The sequence below is a fragment of the Hyperolius riggenbachi genome, chromosome 12 (assembly GCF_040937935.1).
Source record: "Hyperolius riggenbachi isolate aHypRig1 chromosome 12, aHypRig1.pri, whole genome shotgun sequence".
NCBI classification, from domain to species: domain Eukaryota; kingdom Metazoa; phylum Chordata; class Amphibia; order Anura; family Hyperoliidae; genus Hyperolius; species Hyperolius riggenbachi.
In genome coordinates, this window is record NC_090657.1 from 194,997,096 (window position 1) to 195,016,917 (window position 19,822).

The window sequence follows — 19,822 nt, forward strand, 5'->3', positions numbered from 1 at the left end:
TCCTCTTCCCTTCCTGGGGCGCTATACTGGGGCACTATACTAGCTATCCTGGTGCATTATACTGGCTATCCTGGGGCACTATACTGGGGCACTATACTAGCTATCCTGGGGCACTATACTAGCTATCCTGGGGCACTATACTGGCTATACTGGGGCACTATACTAGCTATCCTGGGGCACTATACTGGCTATCCTGGGGCACTATACTAGCTATCCTGGGGCACTATACTAGCTATCCTGTGGCAATATACTGGCTATACTGGGGCACTATACTAGCTATCCTGGGGCACTATACTGGCTCTCCTGGGGCACTATACTGGCTATCCTGGGGCACTATACTAGCTATCTTGGGGCAATATACTGGCTATACTGGGGCACTATACTAGCTATCCTGGGGCACTATACTGGCTATCCTGGGGCACTATACTGGCTATCCTGGGGCACTATACTGGGGCACTATTCTGGCTATACTGGGGCACTATTCTGGCTATACTGGGGCACTATTCTGGCTATACTCTATTCTGGCTATACTGGGGCACTATTCTGGCTATACTGGGGAACTATTCTGGCTATACTTGGGCACTATACTGGGGCACTATACTAGCTATACTGGGGCACTGCAGCATCAGCAGATTGTTTCTGAGCCCCTCATTGTGCCTGCAGCATCAGCAGATTGTTACTGAGCCCCTCATTGTACCTGCAGCACCAGCAGATTGTCACTGAGCCCCTCGTTGTGCCTGCAGCACCAGCAGATTGTCACTGAGCCCCTCATTGTGCCTGCAGCATCAGCAGATTGTTACTGAGCCCCTCATTGTGCCTGCAGCATCAGTAGATTGTCACTGAGCCCCTCATTGTGCCTGCAGCACCAGCAGATTGTCACTGAGCCCCTCATTGTGCCTGCAGCATCAGCAGATTGTTACTGAGCCCCTCATTGTGCCTGCAGCATCAGTAGATTGTCACTAAGCCCCTCATTGTACCTGCAGCACCAGCAGATTGTTACTGAGCCCCTCATTGTGCCTGCAGCATCAGCATATTGTCACTGAGCCCCTCATTGTGCCTGCAGCACCAGCAGATTGTCACTAAGCCCCTCATTGTGCCTGCAGCATCAGCATATTGTCACTGAGCCCCTTATTGTGCCTGCAGCATCAGCACATTGTTACTGAGCCCCTCATTGTACCTGCAGCATCAGCAGATTGTTACTGAGCCCCTCATTGTGCCTACAGCATCAGCACATTGTTACTGAGCCCCTCATTGTGCCTGCAGCATCAGCACATTGTTACTGAGCCCCTCATTGTGCCTGCTGCATCGGCACATTGTTACTGAGCCCCTCATTGTGCCTGCAGTATCAGCAGATTGTCACTGAGCCCCTCATTGTGCCTGCAGCATCAGCAGATTGTTACTGAGCCCCTCATTGTGCCTGCAGTATCAGCAGATTGTTACTGAGCCCCTCATTGTGCCTGCAGCATCCGCAGATTGTTAATGAGCCCCTCATTGTGCCTGCAGTATCAGCAGATTGTTACTGAGCCCCTCATTGTGCCTGCAGCATCCGCAGATTGTTACTGAGCCCCTCATTGTGCCTGCAGTATCAGCAGATTGTTACTAAGCCCCTCATTGTGCCTGCAGCATCCGCAGATTGTTACTGAGCCCCTCATTGTGCCTGCAGTATCAGCAGATTGTTACTGAGCCCCTCATTATGCCTGCAGCATCATCAGATTGTTACTGAGCCCCTCTTTTCTATCATATGGGACGTGTCATGTATATCTGAATGTTTGGCATGATGTAACGTGTCCCGGATATCTGAATGTTTGTCGTGATGTGTCACGACCTGGAAAAGGTTGGGAACCACTGTGCTAGACTTTTCTGCAGCCTTTAATACAGTTGACCATGACATCTTGATAAGCAGGCTACAGGAATACTGCAGCATTGATGGCATAGTTCTTCAGTGGCTCCAATCCTTCTTGAGTGGCAGAACTAAAAATGTGTGTATGGGGCCCTTCCTGTCCACCTCTGTACCACTTAAGTACGGGGTGCCCCAGGGCTCAATCCTCTCTCTCCTGCTTTTCACAATTTACATGTTACCGCTTGGAAAACGAATCCAAAAACACAGCCTGACATACCACTGCTATGCTGACAACACCCAATTATATCTTTCCTTCAAGCCTGGTGTAATGCTGGGAATACACCGTACGTTTTTCCGCTCGATAGATGGGTTCAATAGATAATTTCCAACGTCCAATATTCCTTCGGATCGTTTTTAGGTCGATTTCTCATAGAAGTGAATGGAAAAAGATAAGAAAAAACGAGCAGAAAGTAAGAGATTCAAGCGCAGAATCGAGCGGAAAAAACAATCGGATGGAAAATCGAGTGAAAAAACGTATTGTGTGTACCCAGCATAACAGACCCAACTCACACTATAAATGCCTGCTTAGGCGAACTACAGCAATGGATGAGTGACAACTGGCTGAGACTAAATACAGATAAAACTGAAGTCCTTCTGATCGGAGGGCAGCGCATGACAACAAAACAACTTAACTTGCAGTCTTCACCACTGAGGATAGGAGGCACGGATCTACACAGCTCTGAGCTTGTGCTTTGCCTGGGAGTTCTAATTGATGGTGATTTGAACTTCAGAACTCACATCTCTGCTGTGGTGAAATCATCCTACTTTCATCTGAAGAACAACGTAAAAAATCAAGCTTCTCATCCCCCCTAAACATCTGCCAACCTTAGTCCATGCTGTCCTTACATCCCGACTGGACTATTGCAATGCTCTCAACACCGGCCTTTCAAAAAAGGAGTTGTACCACTTACAGCTGATACAGAATACTGCTGCCAGACTGTTGACCAACCAATCCTGTCACTGCCACATAACACCAGTCCTGCACTCCCTTCACTGGCTACCCATAAAATGGAGGATCCTATTCAAGATCGGCCTACTGACATTTAAACCACTTCATAATCTGGGCCCTGGATACATTAAAAAAATTGTTATAGCTGCATAGCAATACCTGCAATCTCGGATCCACAGGTTCTAATAATCTAGTCATACCCAGAGTCTACCTGGAAACTTTTGGTCCCAGAGCCTTCTGTCATGCTGCTCCTACATTATGGAACTCCTTACCTCAGCAGATCAGGACAGCTCCATCTCTGGACGTGTTTAAATCCAGACTGAAAACCCACCTTTTCAGTTTGGCATTTGCAGATATATAATTTTTGTTGTGTGAATACTTCATCCTACTACCAACTACTGAATCTGAGAGAGCTTAAGCGCTTTGAGTCCTATGGGAGAAAAGCGCTATAGAAATGTTATTGTAAGTGCCCATCAGGCATAGCACCGGTTGAGGTGGAGGGCTCTCTCTTCTGCTGTATCTCAGCATTAATGTGTCTTCTATAACTGTACAACCTCTGTAAGTATACAGTACATTACGTGTTTTGCCCTTGCTTGTCCATGTACTGTATTTTTTCTCTACTTGTACAGAGCCAAAAATATGATGGTGCTATTTACATCAATTTGTAATTAGTGGCATAGCTAGAGATTAGGGGACCCTGTAGTCATTTTTTTTGTTTGGCCATCAGATGTAGGCATTCTTGAGTAATTCCACCTGCACCTACCCTATGGATATCCAATGATTGGACAATTTACAGTCTCAAGGAATGTACACTGCATGTAGTCAATGGGCACTGAGAAAAAGTCAGAGGGTCTAGAAACACAAGAAAGTTAATTGGTGAATACATCAAGTGTCACCTAGGCCCCCTCTGCTTCAGGGCCCTATAGCAGTTGCTTTGGCTATTGCTATGTAAGTAGCTGGGTGGTTGCGTGGGCACAAAGTTTGTAAGGTAACTGTATCTGGCTGTGCTTGTTCTTACTACATAATGTTTTTTTACACAATCCTAGAGTTCGAGGAGGTGTCAGGTGACCATATTGTTAAAATTCAGCCATGTTTATGTAGTTAATGCAGCTTAGTCTGTCCCTGTCTGTCACATCATTACAAATTAGACATCCCGAGGCCGAGCTGATGCAACCAAACAGAGTAGGTGTCAGAAATCACTATGGGATATACAGCAAATTGTCTAATTCTGCATATTACGCATTGCATCAAGGTTATTATTAATATTATGTATCAATATAGCACTGGCATCTTCCAGAGTACACTGCACAATTCCTGTCATTGTCTCTGAGGAGCTCATATGGTCTGCTCCTTAGTCTCTGTACAAATTTTCTACCATAGTGTAAAGCTATGTATAAGATTGAACTCGGCCGAGGCAGCCAATAATAAATGCTTCTGCTGAGAATCTAGACTCTGATGCCCCCCCCCCCCCCCTGCAGCCTAAGCCAACGATCAACCAGCAGGCAGTTCTATTTGGCCAAGCACTGGACAAGAGCATTGTTCTCCTCACTTACACCATCCGCTGCATGACATACCTTGCACACCCCTCCATTATCCCTCCTCCCAAACCATAGCAACGTTGCCAGCCTGCAGGCTAACGATGGGTCTGTACAGCCTGCAGTGCAATATTGTCCAAGGTATGTAGTCCCAATCCTTCCTGTGTGACATGCCTCTGATGTTAAGTTAACTGCCCAGTTTGATTTTGGTATGTGGACAGAAACAGACAAATGGGAAGTACCGTATATACAATCTAAACACATTTAATGTTTTTGCTGAGGTTTCACCACTACAAGGTGTGAGTTCTAGCAACTTATATCTTACTATTATACAGTAATTCCAACCACAGATGGAGATGATCCACTACAGACCATATGTACTCTTCTTTTGTATACTTTTATTACCAGTGGGCCCCCATGCCAAGAAAAGCTGTCCATCTGCCCTTTATACAAACGAGTTTAATAGCTTCAGCCTCTTAAATAGCAGAAAGTTTCCAACATGCTTGAATATATTATAAGCTAGAGCCATATTTTATTTCCTATCTTTTATATGTGTTATTTACTTCATGAAGTTAACGAGGGGCTGAAATATTAACCTGAAATTAACTTCACTACTTTTTATTGTTGTCATTATTTTTATTATCTGTATTAAAGTAGCCATACATCTAGTGATTTTGCTTCGATCGACTAAGCAATTGACTTTATTGGGCAATCAACTTCAGTGTGGTTGATCGACTAGTGGCCTACACACTACAAGCAAGATTCTATGCGATTCTCCTTCGAATTCAATCTGAACAACATTGTGCTTCCATCCTTTGAAACCAAAAATTTGATTCTTTGTTAAAGAGACACTGAAGCGAAAAAAATAATAATGATATAATAAATTGTATGTGTAGTACGGATAATTACTAGAGCATTAGTAACAAAGAAAATATTATCATATTTTTATTTTCAGTTATATAGTGTTTTTTATAACATTGCATCATTCTCTAATATTTGTAGTTTACACACTACTCAGAATTCTAAATGATTTTACAGAGCAGGCCAGTGAACTTTTGAACTGTCCTCTGCAGAGAAAAAGAAAATACAGTGACTGACAGTTGAGATAACAACAAGCTTCAGAAGACAGAGCTCTCTGGGATTTTGAAAGTCGTGGAGATCAGTGGCTCTTTTGCATAGATAACAATTGGAGTTTCTTAACTCTTCCTGCACTGGAAACAATATTAGACTCATGTCTGTGCTCCTAATGTTTTATTTCTCAGCTGTAGTACACATACAAATTATTAGATCATAAGTTTATTTTCACTTCAGATTCCCTTTAATTGAAATCAAGGAAGTTGGTCAAATCGACATGATATCAGCCATTTTTCATCAATTGAGCACACTGGGACAGATTCAATTTTCTCTCAATTCGATGAAGTGATTGAATTGAATGGTCAGTTGTACAGCAGAATGGCTAGATTTATGGAACCAAGTAGTGCGGTCAAGGTGACAAGACAAAATGCTTGTAATGGCAGGGACTATCTAAAAGCCTTGTACACACTGACTTATGTTGACCGAGGTGGCCAATAACAACTGCCTCAGCTGACAATCATGCATGTGTACGGCGACCCACAAGCGATCTGCTGGGTGGATCTACTCAACCCCAGCAACGCGGGTCCTCTGCCAATCCCATTGTTTGCGCAGCTTCCCCACCCACTGCGTGATGTCATGCATGCACCGCTCCTCATCCCTCCACCCCCTCGTTAAGCAACACAGCCTGTCATCAGCTACACAACCTACGTGTGTGTGTGTGTGCGTGTATCTGTGTGTGTGTGTGTGTGCGCGTGTGTATGCGCAGCCTGGCCCGGCAATGTCTCCCAATCTGATCAGGTGCTGATCCCCGACAGGCAACAAGCGTTGGAAATGTGTACACGGCCTTAACATATGTTATCTTGTTGTCTTTCCAGCCTAGCCTAATAATGTTTTCAAGAACAAAGGAACCGTTAGCAAAGCAATGTTTCAAAGTTTTTTCTTTGGATAATGCAGTCGCATATTATATGTGCTGCAATAAACATGTTTGTCAGCGCATTTTGTTATTGGGATCCCATTTCAGGAGCCTATTCCAGGAATCGTGCATATTTTATTTTATTTTATTGCGTATCTCTCACTATCACTATTAAACCACAGGTTCACCAGTCAGCAGTTTTATTGAAAATGACAGATGTGTGTTAGTCAGTGTGAGACTAGAGCAGCGTATAGGAAGCAGGGCAAAAACCTGTCTTCAATTTTTTCCTAATGATTTTGTATTTTATAAGTAGTCAGGGAAAACCGTAAATTGCGTACGTGCTGCAGATTATTCACTGTAATCTGTTCCTTTATAGATGGCCCCACTGAGAAATGATGGCGTCAGAGGAATATATTTTTCTTCCATGGGAAAATATTTCATAACTGTACAAGTTTAACTCATTGGTAAGTACATAGTTGTGTAGGCTGGTCTATGCAATCTAGCCGTGAAAAGCATTATATTGTTATTATTTATTTGAACACGGTTGACACTTTGTCAATTTTCAATGTCACTGACTGTTTACATAGGAGCTCACAATCTAATCCTACCATAGTCATAGCCTAATTTCCTGACATAGTATTATTATGTATTTATATAGTACTGACATCTTCACCTTTGCTTTACAGAGTACATAGTCATGTCGCTGACTGTTCTCAGAGGAGCTCACAATTGAATCCCTACCATAGTCATTGTGTAATGCCCTATAATATTATTAATATTATTATGAATTAATATATAGCACTGACATCTGCAGCAGTTCAGAGTACATAGTCCTTTCACTGACTGTCCTCAGAGGAGCTCACAATCTAATCTTACCCTAGTCATAGCCTAATGTCCTAACATAGTGTTATCATGTATTTATATAGCTCTGACATCTTATACAGCACTTTGCAGAGTACATAGTCATGTCACTCCTCAGAGTAGCTCAAATCCTATTACTGACTCCTCAGAGGAGCTCACAGTCTGATGTCTGGTAAACACGATGCAATTTTCCCATCAGATCGAAGAGTCAAGGGATAATTTCCATCATGTCTGATCTGCTCCCGACTGAGAAAGGAATTGATTAGTACTAATAGTGCAGTACTAATCTGAAAATTGATTTATTTTGTGATCCGGAGCAGATCGGACATGTCAGAAATTATCGATTGACCCGTCGTTCTGACAGGAAACTACTCTACTCTACTATAATCATAGTCTGATGCCCGGCCATATTATTATTATTATTAGTATATGTTTATATAGCGTTGCCATCTTCTTCAGCACTTTATAGAGTACTGTATACTTAACAAGTACAAACTATGAAAGCAAGAAAAGATGATCCCCTACAGTCAACTTGTGATCTAAGAGATCATAATAATTACAACAGTAACATTGCTGTACCCATTCTTCACATTTAATAAAATCTAAAACGATAGATTTTGTTGGAGAGCCACTGTAGTGACTTGCTTTTTTACAGGCAATGCTAAGCAAATTGCCAGAAAATAGTGCTAATTCTGCAATAATTTTGTGACATGCAAACACACCACCATAGCAGTTTTCTGCCCATCTCCTCAGAACCACTTTTTTTTTTCTAGCTGAGATATAGCTCCAGATTGCTGAGCAGGGGAGGCTGCAGAAATGCACGTGGCCCTAGCTCCCCATTGTTGCCTAGGCCACAAAACAGTGGCTGGATAGTGTACTGGCTAAGGGCACGGCCTTTGACATGGGAGACCTGGGTTCTGACCATAGCCAGGAATAAGAAGCTCAAGGCAAGACTTCCTAACACTACAGGTGGCCTCTTGAGCGCATCCTTACTGGCTGCAGCTCATGAGCGCTTTAGGTCCAACAGGAGAAAAACGCTATACAAATATTCGGAGCACGGTGGCGTAGTGGTTAGCCCTCTTGCCTTGCAGCGCTGGGTCCCTGGTTCGAATTAAAGCCAGGGCACTATCTGCAAAGAGTTTGTATGTTCTCTCCGTGTCTGCGTGGGTTTCCTCCGGGCACTCCAGTTTCCTCCCACATTCCAAAAAAAACATACAGATAAGTTAATTGGCTCCCCCTAAAAATTGGCCCTAGACTACAGTACTTACACTACATAATATTGACATGTGGCAATGGTAGGGATTAGATTGTGAGCTCCTTTGAGGGACAGTTAGTGACACGACAATATATATATATATACACTGTACAGCGCTGCGTAATATGTCGGCGCTATATAAATACTAAATAATAATAATTATTATTATTATTATTTATTATTAATTCTCTGGCACTCCTGAAAAAGGCAATCCAAAGCTTCATCTAATTCAGAGGGGATTCAGATAGTCACTTTATTATACTTATGGGAGGAGATCAAAGAGCAGACTGCCACCATAAAAAAATCTCATCAAACTGTTATAAATAAGGCAGGGGAAATCTGATTTTTAGAACCGGAGAGCACAAAAGCTGTGATCTGAATTTTTAGAATTTATTTCACATTATTATGGATTTGTAAAATACTGAAGCTATATTATTCTTCAGACCACCAAGTGGGGTAAAAGAAAGGTTAAAAAAACCTCAAATGTTTGCACGTTTGTACAATAATAATATTTCTGGAATATAATATATTATAATATAATAAATGAAGTAACTAAACACATTTTGCATACAACTGACTCTAGATCAAACATAAAACAAAAGAGACTTATTTAAAAAAAAAAAAAAAAAAGATTATTCCAAACATTGTTATCTAATAGTCTTTCTTTCTTACATAAAGAAGACTGGACCGAACTAAGATTAGTTAGTACAATGGTAAATTACATTTTCAGACTTTTGGGATTTACTATTAAAGGTTATTGCACACCAGTGAACTACTAAGGCTTGTGATTTTTTTCCTCCGCTGCTGTACAATATGAATACTATACTATAGTCTTACTATATTAAGACTTTCGTTTTCACCGCTATAAAAACATTAACAAAATGTTATGTACAACCTTCAACTTTGAGAATTTGTTTTTATATTGAAACATAAGGAGTTCTTGTTAATTGATATTGACAAAACATAGTTTCTTACCTTCTTCTGTCTGAATCTGTTACCTCCACGTGTCTTCGAACGGAAACACAAGACATTAGTATTTCTGTAGATGTGTACCCCGGTGTGGCAGAGAATGGCGTTTTGCATGCAAGCAGAGTGGAAAAACTTTCATCCTTTTTTGGCACAAAGCAATCACATGGAACATGTAGTATTGTGGTATCTAGATAAACATCGCTAGCTTGAAGTGCTACATAGTTATCAAAGTGCAGTCATTTGCACAGTTGTTTCCCCCCCCCCCCCCCCCCCCCCCCCATCTTTTGCTGCCAGTGCACAATTTATAGGCAACCATATTGCATTTTAAAGAGGAACGGTAGTGAAAATAACATAATGAATAAAATTGCTTACTTTTTTTACAATATTTATTTATGGATTATTTAGTCAGTGTTTGCCCATTGTAAAATCTTTCCTCTCCCTGATTTACAGTCTGAAATGTATCACTGGTGGTGACCTCTTTAGTTCTGCCAGGTGATCTGTATGGAATGTTCATTACTGAGGAAGAGAAGATACTGCTAGCTTGGTAGTTGAAAAAAGCCTTTATGGCCTCAATTCACTAAGCAGTTTAGACTAGTTTACAGATGGTTTTTAGTCTACTGATGGCTTGGTGTAATGCTTAAAGCCCCATCTACACGATACGATTCTTAGTACGATTTGATTACGATTCTATTTACGATCCGATTAAACCCGACATGTGTGATCGGGATTTGATACAATTCGATTTGCCATTGTTTTGCAATGGCAAATCGAATTGAATCGAATCCCGATTGGATATGTTGGATTTAATCGGATTGTAAATAGAATCGTAATCGAATCGTATAACAAATCGTATCTTGTAGATTGGGCTTTAGACCTGGTCTAACATTCAGTAATTATACAATTCACAAAGGCAAACAAGGAGTAACCACGCCCACTTTTTCTGACAGAGATTAGACCAGCTGATTTTTTTGCTGGTAAAGTAATTCTGTGAGGTATTTTAGATGTGAGGATGGAACCTTTTGAATTAATTATGCAGGATTTTAACTGTATGCAGAGGAGAGCTCATCAAAGGAGGAGGATGTCAGTCATAGCTACTTGTTTGTGAATTGCATTTTTTGATCATTTCCCCTGCTTTACCCACCTAATTACCAAATGGTTTCGACCAGGTCTAAAAACAGGTCTAAAACCTTTGGTAATAGTGAATTCCCCTTTGATGCAACTGACCAAACCATCAGTAGACTAAAAAACATCACTAGACTAGTATAATCTGCTTAAAGGATACCACAACTGACATGTGGCATAATGAGATAGACATGGGTATGTACAGTGCCTAGCACACAAATAACTATGCTGTGTTCCTTTTTTTCTTTCTCTGCCTGAAAGAGGTAAATATCAGGTATGTAAGTGGCTGACTCAGTCCTGACTCAAACAGGAAGTGACTACAGTGTGACCTTCACTGATAAGAAATTCCAACTATAAAACACTTTCCTAGAAGAAAATGGCTTCTGAGAGCAAGAAATAGATAAAAAAGGGGGAAATTCTTATCAGTGAGGGTCACACTCTAGTCACTTCCTGTCTGAGTCAGGACTGAGTCAGCCACTTACATACCTGATATTTACCTCTTTCAGGCAGAGAAAGAAAAAAAGGAACACAGCCTAGTTATTTGTGTGCTAGGCACTGTACATACCCATGTCTATCTCATTATGCCACATGTCAGTTGTGGTATCCTTTAATGAATTGAGGCCATTGCAATGATGTTCACAGATAGCAAACTGTCAAGACCATGGTTATGACATCTCTCTGTGGGAGGGGTTCCACCACAATATTAGCCATACAGCTAATAGCAAAGTTCCTCTTGAACTCATCAGCATACAGCACAGTTCCTCTTTAACTCATCAAGCTCTGTAGAAGTGTTATACAATAGCTATAAAATGCTTGAAATTATAGAACAAAATTGTTGTCAGACTTTGTTTTATAATTGGTCACATCATGGAAAAAAAGTAATCATGTACCAGTTTTCAGGACTGGATTTATACTTTTTGCCACCCCAGCCAACATTCTTGTCCTGCCTCTTCATGATCAGCTTCCTGCTTTAACATGCAGCAGCCTCCACATATCCAACAAGAGTCCTTATTTCATGTGCAATTTCCTTATACCATGCACAGCGCCTATCCATGTGCAAGTCCTTACTTTTATTGAGTATTATTGTGTATTTATATAGTGCAGATATGTTCTGCAGTGTCATATAGTCATATCAGTATCTGTCCCTCAGAGAAAAAAATGTAATCTCCCCAAACTGTCTCATGCTTCTACTGTCTTGAGGTGCGTACACACATTTGACCGATGTCACCTTGGGCGACATCACTGGGCCGGGCTGTACACACGTCAGCTGTGTAGCGGATGACGTGCCGCCATACACATGGCAACAATTAATGCTGGCCATACACTCGTCAATTACAGTACGATCGATCAACCAAACGATAATTGGAATTGATTCAAAATAAATGAATCAGTTGAACAATAATCAATTTTTTGGGCCATACACCAGGGCCAGTTTTTTGTTCCATTTCTGCCCTTAATTAATCAATCATTTTTTTGTTCGATCAGGCATCTCCGAATCGATAAATACAGCAACCCTGTTGTGTGGAAAGCCTAAATTGCTGAGGACACTTGAGTTTAAGAAATTATTGATTAAAGGTCAATCAAACACATGATTAAAAACCCTTGATGCTTGTTCCATCGATTGGCATATCTTGACCTACTTGATTTATTTTAAAAAATGAGGTTGAATATCAGCCAATATGAATCGATCGGACATAAAGTTGTATACTCTATTTTCATCCATTCAATCGAAAAAAAAAATCGGCCTGTGTATGCCCACTTTAAGCCATCCATCGGTGTAAAAAAAAAAAAATCTTACAGAAAATAACAATAAAGGAACAAGCAATATTTTTGCCTTAGAACGTAAAACGTGTACAGAAATCTATGCAAATAAGTCATTCTATAAATTGTATTAATGTATAACAGGAAATACCATAACTTCTTGCCTATTATACAAGCTACAAAAATGTTGTCCCAGTCCCCTCACAATACTTAGTGATTATCCAAGAGCCCAGTAAAGAATGTAAATCAGGACGAAGCGTAATATAGCAGAGCCATAAATGGATAATGGCTTGTATTGTTAGGCTCTGGGTATAATCTTACTCGAAGACACTATATAGCAGGCTGATTAGAATTTCTAATTTATGGGAAAAGCATGCATTCTACTCATATGTAGATATAATCCATCCACACAAGAGGTGGTGTGGGGGGGTGAATATGTTAATAACCCTTTCTTGTAATATTCAGAGTTCTGCCATAGCAGGAAAATACACGTGTGCGTTTCATTTAAAGTGCATTTCTGTATCCTGTTGTTTTTTCTCTATCAGCGAAGGAAATCTAGATTCTGTTTTGGCTGAAATCCGACAACAGCTTGAGAAGCCTAGTTTTCTGCTTTACATGTATAAAAGGGCAGCTTGTTGTGCCATTAGCATGTGAATAGTTGACAGAGGCCAGCTATAGCTGGAAATACATTGCACTGTATTATACAGGAGAACACTTAAACTATTTTATTTTTTTTTTGCTTAGCATTTCCTGCTTGTGGTCTTTTGTTTTCATAAAGGTGTTAGGAGCCTTGAACTGCTTGTATGTTATTTAATTAGGTCAAACCCACAAAGATATTTATCAAAATGCAAGGTAACATTTTACATTGAATAAAAAGGCATCTTGGTCAACCAAGATTTAACAGTCTTTAGAAAAAGAATAGAGGTATGAAAGTCACACCAAACAGATATGCATGTTTCTAGGACAGTATATTTCTGAGGGTAAAAAAAAAAAGGTTGTCTATGTGTCATAAACTGTTTTGCTCCCACAAAGGTCTACAAAGTTAGTCTATTTTTAATTAATATATTTATTTGCATCCTCACAAATATATCTTGAAAATAACCGTGTTTGACTGATAGTAAAATACATTTTCACACAATAGAAAATACACAAGGGGGTCAATCCAATTCACTTTTTTCTCCCCCACCCAAAAAAAAAAAAAAAAAAAAAAAAAAAAAAAGCAAGAAAATACCCAAAATAATTTTGACAGTACTTTTTTCACCTACTTTTTGGTACTTTTTCAATGGCAGAATGTTTTAAAGTTACTATAAACAAAAGATGGAAAATCATCTCTTTGGAGAAAACTTAAGCTACGTAGTCACGTTGTGATTTTTGCAGCGACCAGCAATTTTCTGGGGTTTATTTTGCATGACTAGCAATTGTTTCGACAATTCTGCTGCGTGGGTGCGTGTGTGCAATTAATCGAACGACACTTTGCTATGCTTGGCGATTACAACGGTAAAGCCCCATCTACACCATACAATTTTTTTGTGTTATTTGATTAATCGATTCGATTAAATCTGACATGTCTAACTGGGATTCGATTCCATCGGTAGTGTAATCGATTTGCCAATGTTTTGCAATGACATTCGACCACACTATCGTATCGAATCCCGATCGGACATGTCGGATTTAATCTAATCGATTAATCAGATCACACAAAAAATTGTATGGTGTAGATGGGGCTTTACAGCAGATCGGATCTTTAAGATCCTCAATAGCTCCTGTGCAAAGTGCCGCAATCATTTAAGCTCCTTTGTGCCTTTGTGTGACGTTGCATGTTCCCGTGGGCAGGAAGTTCACCAATTCATCTTCTGGTGAATATGGGTCCTCGGGGGGGAAGGGAATTGGATTGGGCCAAAAGACTGTATTGCCCAGGGAAAGTTAAGCTTGCTCCTTTGCAGCCTAATGTGTAACATGTTGTACAGTACAAATATGTTTTATTGCTAAACCTCCTAATTGAAAGAAATCTTGCCCTGATGAACTATACTTTTCTCATGATTTACTAGTTTTTTGTTTTGCATTTTGGTCGATGTTCTGGATAGCACTTTTGTCTTGCAATGCCCTTATGGCAGAAACGTTGGTCATTTTTACCTGTGTGTTGAAACAATAAAATGAAGAGTACTAATATAATGTGTGGGGATACAGCTTGAAACTCTCAGGATGTGGTTTTGAGTCTACTTATGTTTGCACCACTACTTCTAATTAAGTGTCTGGTCAGCAGGGTGTTGACAGTTTTTTCTTCTCCCTTCAGCCATTAAATTTTGACAAAAATTTAAACCTTCTAGGACAATTTATTTATTTATTTATTTTTTTTATACCACACTCCAGATGTCCACAACAGCATTAGTTCTCACCTCCCCAGGCAACTGTGGGTTAACGCCTGCTGGTCTACATCACACCTCTTATTAACAGCAAGTGCACCCAGTTTTATGTAGGAGCCTCAAATAGTGTAATGCTAGGTGCACATACGTTTTTGCGTCCGATAGATAAATTCCTTCATATGCAATATTCCTTTCATTTTTCTGGTCGATTTGTCATAGAAGTGAATCGAAACAGATAAGAGAATCGACCGAAAAAAAAACGATCAGATGGAAAATCAAGCAGAAAAAACGTATCATGTGTACCTAGCTTAAAACCTTCTTGTATCTGATAGAAAAAAAACCCTACTCATAGACTTGGGTAAAACAGTAAAAAGTGCTTAGTAAAATCAGAGGATGGCTCCTCCCCACATCAAATTGGTCACATCCTGCCTAGTCTCTGCCCAATTGATAAAGTACCAAAAAGTAGGTGAGCAGGTACTGTCAAAATTATTCTTGCTTTCTTGTGGCTTAAAGGGCTGGTGCACTCCATAGCCCTGCATGAGCTGTGGAGTCGGAGTCAAGGAGCCGGAGCAATTATAGGTACCTAGAGTCAGAGTTGAGGTTTCATAAACTGAGTAGTTGGAGTCTGATTATTTTTGTGCTGATTCCACAGCCCTGCTTGTATTAGAGCTGAACAGATTCCAGGATCCTGATAACCATTGTGCCTAAAATAAATGACAGCTGCCACCTAACTTTTTTCAGCCTTCTCTATTTAGTTATGACATCCACATGTCCTCTGGTACTTTCACATAGCCTTATGGCTCCTAAATAGGACTTGCTAAATATCATGTTTCTTTTTTGTTCTTGCCTGCAGACAGAGGGACAAACTTCCACTTTTTAAAATATTTTGACTCACCATTGCCCAACAAAAGGGAAGTGAGTCATTATATTGCTGCCACTAATAACTACAAAATATTACCAATGCTTTGTTTCATCTTCCTATAGCCTATACAAATATAGTTTATGTATCTGTATGTGAATCATTATGAGTCATTGCTGTCATTTTGTTTGATCCTCAGATGACTCAGCCGACAGTCTGATCCCAGCTGTATGGCAGTTATTAAATAAGTTGGAATACAGCTTAGCAGTGTGAGGCATAATCTTATGCTCATCTTTTTTCTATACATTACTGCATGTGAGGTCACAAGGGCGTGAGGTCACAGGTTGGATAACCATTTGTAGTCATTCTGTATTAATAGGTTGATTTTCTTGTCTGTTTGACTGGTATGTGGCTGTAATAGCAAACACAGTTTTACCCAGTTGGCATTTCTTTCCAGTTTTTCCAGTTGTATTTTTATATAGAAACAACATCTTTTGCAGTGCTTTACCAAATTTACTAAATAATTCAGAACACTAACTACCTCTTGAAGGAGCTCATAATCTAATGTGAAAGCTGCAGTCATGGTCTAATACCATGTTTTCTTATATTAATTTTTGCTCCAGAAGATGATATGGGCTTATTTTCGGGGGACATCTTATTAATCAGAACCATTTACTGTATATTTACTCTCGAACACAAGATTGTGAGCCTCTCTGAGGGACAGTTAGTGACAAGACTGTATGTTCTGTACAGCGCTGCGCTATATAAATACTTAACCCTCCCCTCCAACATTTATTTTAATATAGTCATGTCCTCACATTCTGGAATATCATCATAACTCTCCAAACTCTAAATTCTGTCTCAAATTTCTTCTTACCCCAATAAATGTTGTGCTGAAATCTCTCAGGACTCCACCGCCACCTCACCCGCCGCCTCGCCACTGTTCCAGCAGTGTGTAAATGTCCATGTATGTGTCCATTTATACATTACCTGTCCTGTGTCGCGGTGACCATCCGTCTTCTCAATCTGCCACTCTTCCATTGCCCCTATACACGCCACCGGCGTGACGCATGTGACATCACACACGCACCGCGTGCTATGCCCCGGCGGCATGCATAGGACAATTGGAAGAGTGTCGGAAGAGGATGGGCACCACGACACAGGATAGGTAATATTTAAATGCACACATACAAGGACATTTACTGTATATTCTGCGGGAACAATGCTGGGGGTTTCATCGCATTTCTCGCTAATCCTAAAATTGCTCGCAGTTACCAACGCACAACCGATTAACCACAATGGCCCGACATCTTGCAGCATGTCCAATCCACATGCTCGGCCCAAAATTGGTCACATTGTCGATCGGGCGTGCACTTGGCGGCACCGATTTTCATCTGTTTCGATAATAATTCTTGAATCTGATAGTCATTGGCCACAAGATTGCTAAATATATGGGTAACTTTATAGGTTTGTGCTGCTGTTCATGAAGAATGAATAGAAATTGATTGAAGATTTTTGCATTAGGGAATTTATTGAAATTCAGTTCAGTTCATTCTCTGTTATGGTGTCATCAATGACCGGAACAAGAATTCATAATCTTCCCAATTATGACACAGACAAAAATAAAAACCTTGACCACTCATATGCCTCTCATTTCAGGTTCCCTTTAATATTCTTTAGCACTTGCATAGGAGAGGTGTGCATCCACACTTACAAGTGTCATGTCTGGTTTGAATTACACTCTAGGGGCATATCTATAAAGAAGAGTGGCAATCTAAAAAAATCTATTTCTACTTTTTTGTTGTCCAAATTTGATTTCCACTTTAAATAATGCCACATTCAGAAAAGTGGGAACACATTTTCCTCCGTGGCAACTATGCTTCAAAAACTGGAGAGCAAAGAGTATCATAATTAATCTAAAATGGCATTCAGGGCTGGGGCACACCGAGCGGGTTTTTTGGCGTTTTTGCAGCCGCTTGCGGCTGCGGATACGCTTGGTAATGTATCTCAATGGGGTGGTTCACACCAGAGGCGTTTTGCTGAAACGCATACTCCCGGGGTGAGGCATTTTTTGGATTGCGGAGGCGTTTCTGCCTCCAATGTAAAGTATAGGAAAAACGCAAACCGCTCTGAAAAACGCCAGTTCAGAGCGGTTTTGCAGGCATGTTTGTTACAGAAGCTGTTCAGTAACAGCTTTACTGTAACAATATATGAAATCTACTACACCAAAAACGCTTCCCAAAACCGCAAAATGCTAGGTGAAACGCTACAGAAAAATAAGAAAAAGCGTTTCAAAATCTGCTAGCATTTTGCGGATCTGCTAGCGGTTTTTTGTGTGCCCCAGTACTCAGAAGGCCTATTAATTTGCTTTAGACACTTCACCACTAGTGTTAGGCAAACTTGGTGTGGTGCGTTTTCCAGGTGAACAGTGAACATGCTCCTCATTTTAAAAATGGGCTAGTTTTTGCGAACAGGAAAATTCTAATGTGAATGCACAGCAACGAATGCATATTTGCCTGCCAACAGCAACTATGCTAGTTTGCTGAAGGATATTAGACTAAAGAGATACTAGAAAGTTGACATCATCTTTATGGCCACAGTGCATTTATAAATTATTCAAGAGTCTAACAAACTGCATACAACCACTGGAAATTTCTGGGGAAGAAACCCGACCCCCATTGTGTAGAGAAAAGCAGTTTGAGGCATGAGCTACAAGTAAACATGGAGGTAAATGAATCATTACTATTTGGAAAAGACAGCTTAAAAGGCACTGAACTGACTTCAGCAGGTGCAGATAACTTAGGTGAGAGTGCCACTTGTCAGAAGATCCTGTGGAATGACCGCATATAATAAGGTAGAGGGATATCTACTCCACTGCACCACTCTGCTATCACCACGCAGCATGTGGGACCTTGGGGCAGCAAACGTAATTGTAATTGGTTGTGATGGAAGATGGCAGTGTAACATGAAATAGGAATCAGAAGAAGTACAAGACCCATTTGCTTTCATTTTGTACAAGTACCACTACTTTCAAAAAGTATTGGAAAATGTGGATAGCAAGATTGTTTAATACAAACTCAACCAGGGCAGTGGAGTTGGAGTCTGAGTTGAGGAGTCGGAGCAATTTTGGGTACCTGGAGTTGGAGTCAGTGGTTTCATATAGTGAGGAGTCACTGCTAGCAGCGGCCTTAAAAATTCAGGAATCCGCCTGGAGTTCTGGACCCTGTTGGTGGTGGTGGAGAAGGCAGTCAAGCGGCCTGCAGGCGGAGATGCTGTGTGGGGAGCAACTTAGTCTTGGGGCAGGCAGTCACACGGCGTGCAGGCACAGATGCTGTGTGTGGGGACTGACTTAGTCTTTGGGCGGGCAGTAGCCCTCCGGGATCCATGCCTCATGCATTTTGATAAAGGTGAGGTACTGAACACTTTTGTGACCTAGGTGACTTCTCTTCTCAGTGACCATGCTTCCAGCTGTGCTGAAGGTCCTTTCTGACAGGACGCTTGAGGCAGGGCAAGACAGAAGTTGGATGGCAAATTGTGACAGCTCTGGCCACAGGTCAAGCCTGCGCACCCAGTAGTCCAGGGGTTCATCGCTGCTCAGTGTCTACATGCACACTTAAGGCCAGGTAGTCGGCTACCTGCTGGTCGAGGCGTTGGTGGAGAGTGGATCTGGGGGGGCTAAGGCGAGACATTGGACAAAAGAATGTCCGCATGTCCGACATCACCATGAGATCGCCAGAGCATCCTGTCCTTGCCTGCGTGGACATGGGAGAAGGATTACTGGCAGTGATACCCTTTATTCCGTTGTGCTGTGACATCACCCTTAAACGCAATGTAAAGCATAGTTGCCAGCTTGTTCTGCAAGTGCTGCATCCTTTCTGCCTTCTGGTGATTTGGAAACATCTCCAACACTTTGTGCTTATACCGAGGGTCTAGTAGCGTGGTGACCCAGTACAACTCATTCCCCTTGAGTTTTTTTATACGGGGGTCCCTCAACAGGCTGGACAGCATGAAAGACGCCATCTGCACAAATTTGGATGCAGACATACTATCTATCTCCTCTTGCTCTTCCTCAGTGATGTCAGGTAAGTTCTCCTCCTCCCCCCAGCAACGACACACACACAGGTACCATGAACAGGTGCAGTGACTGGTAAATAACACTGTGTGCGCTCACGTAGGTAGGTGCACTGAACAGGTAGGTATGCAGTGATTGATATTACAAATGTGCAGCTGTCACACGCACAGGTACCGTGAACAGGTGCAG

General features: G+C 41.1%; 1 long non-coding RNA gene across 1 annotated transcript in view; it reads left to right on the forward strand.

Moving 5' to 3' along the window:
• The window catches only part of LOC137542393 (uncharacterized), a 319,706-nt gene that overhangs the window by 79,750 nt on the left and 220,134 nt on the right, over positions 1-19,822 (forward strand). Inside the window, exon 3 of the long non-coding RNA XR_011025417.1 lies at positions 6,748-6,835. This is a non-coding gene — a long non-coding RNA (uncharacterized lncRNA). The remainder of the gene's footprint in view (positions 1-6,747; positions 6,836-19,822) is intronic.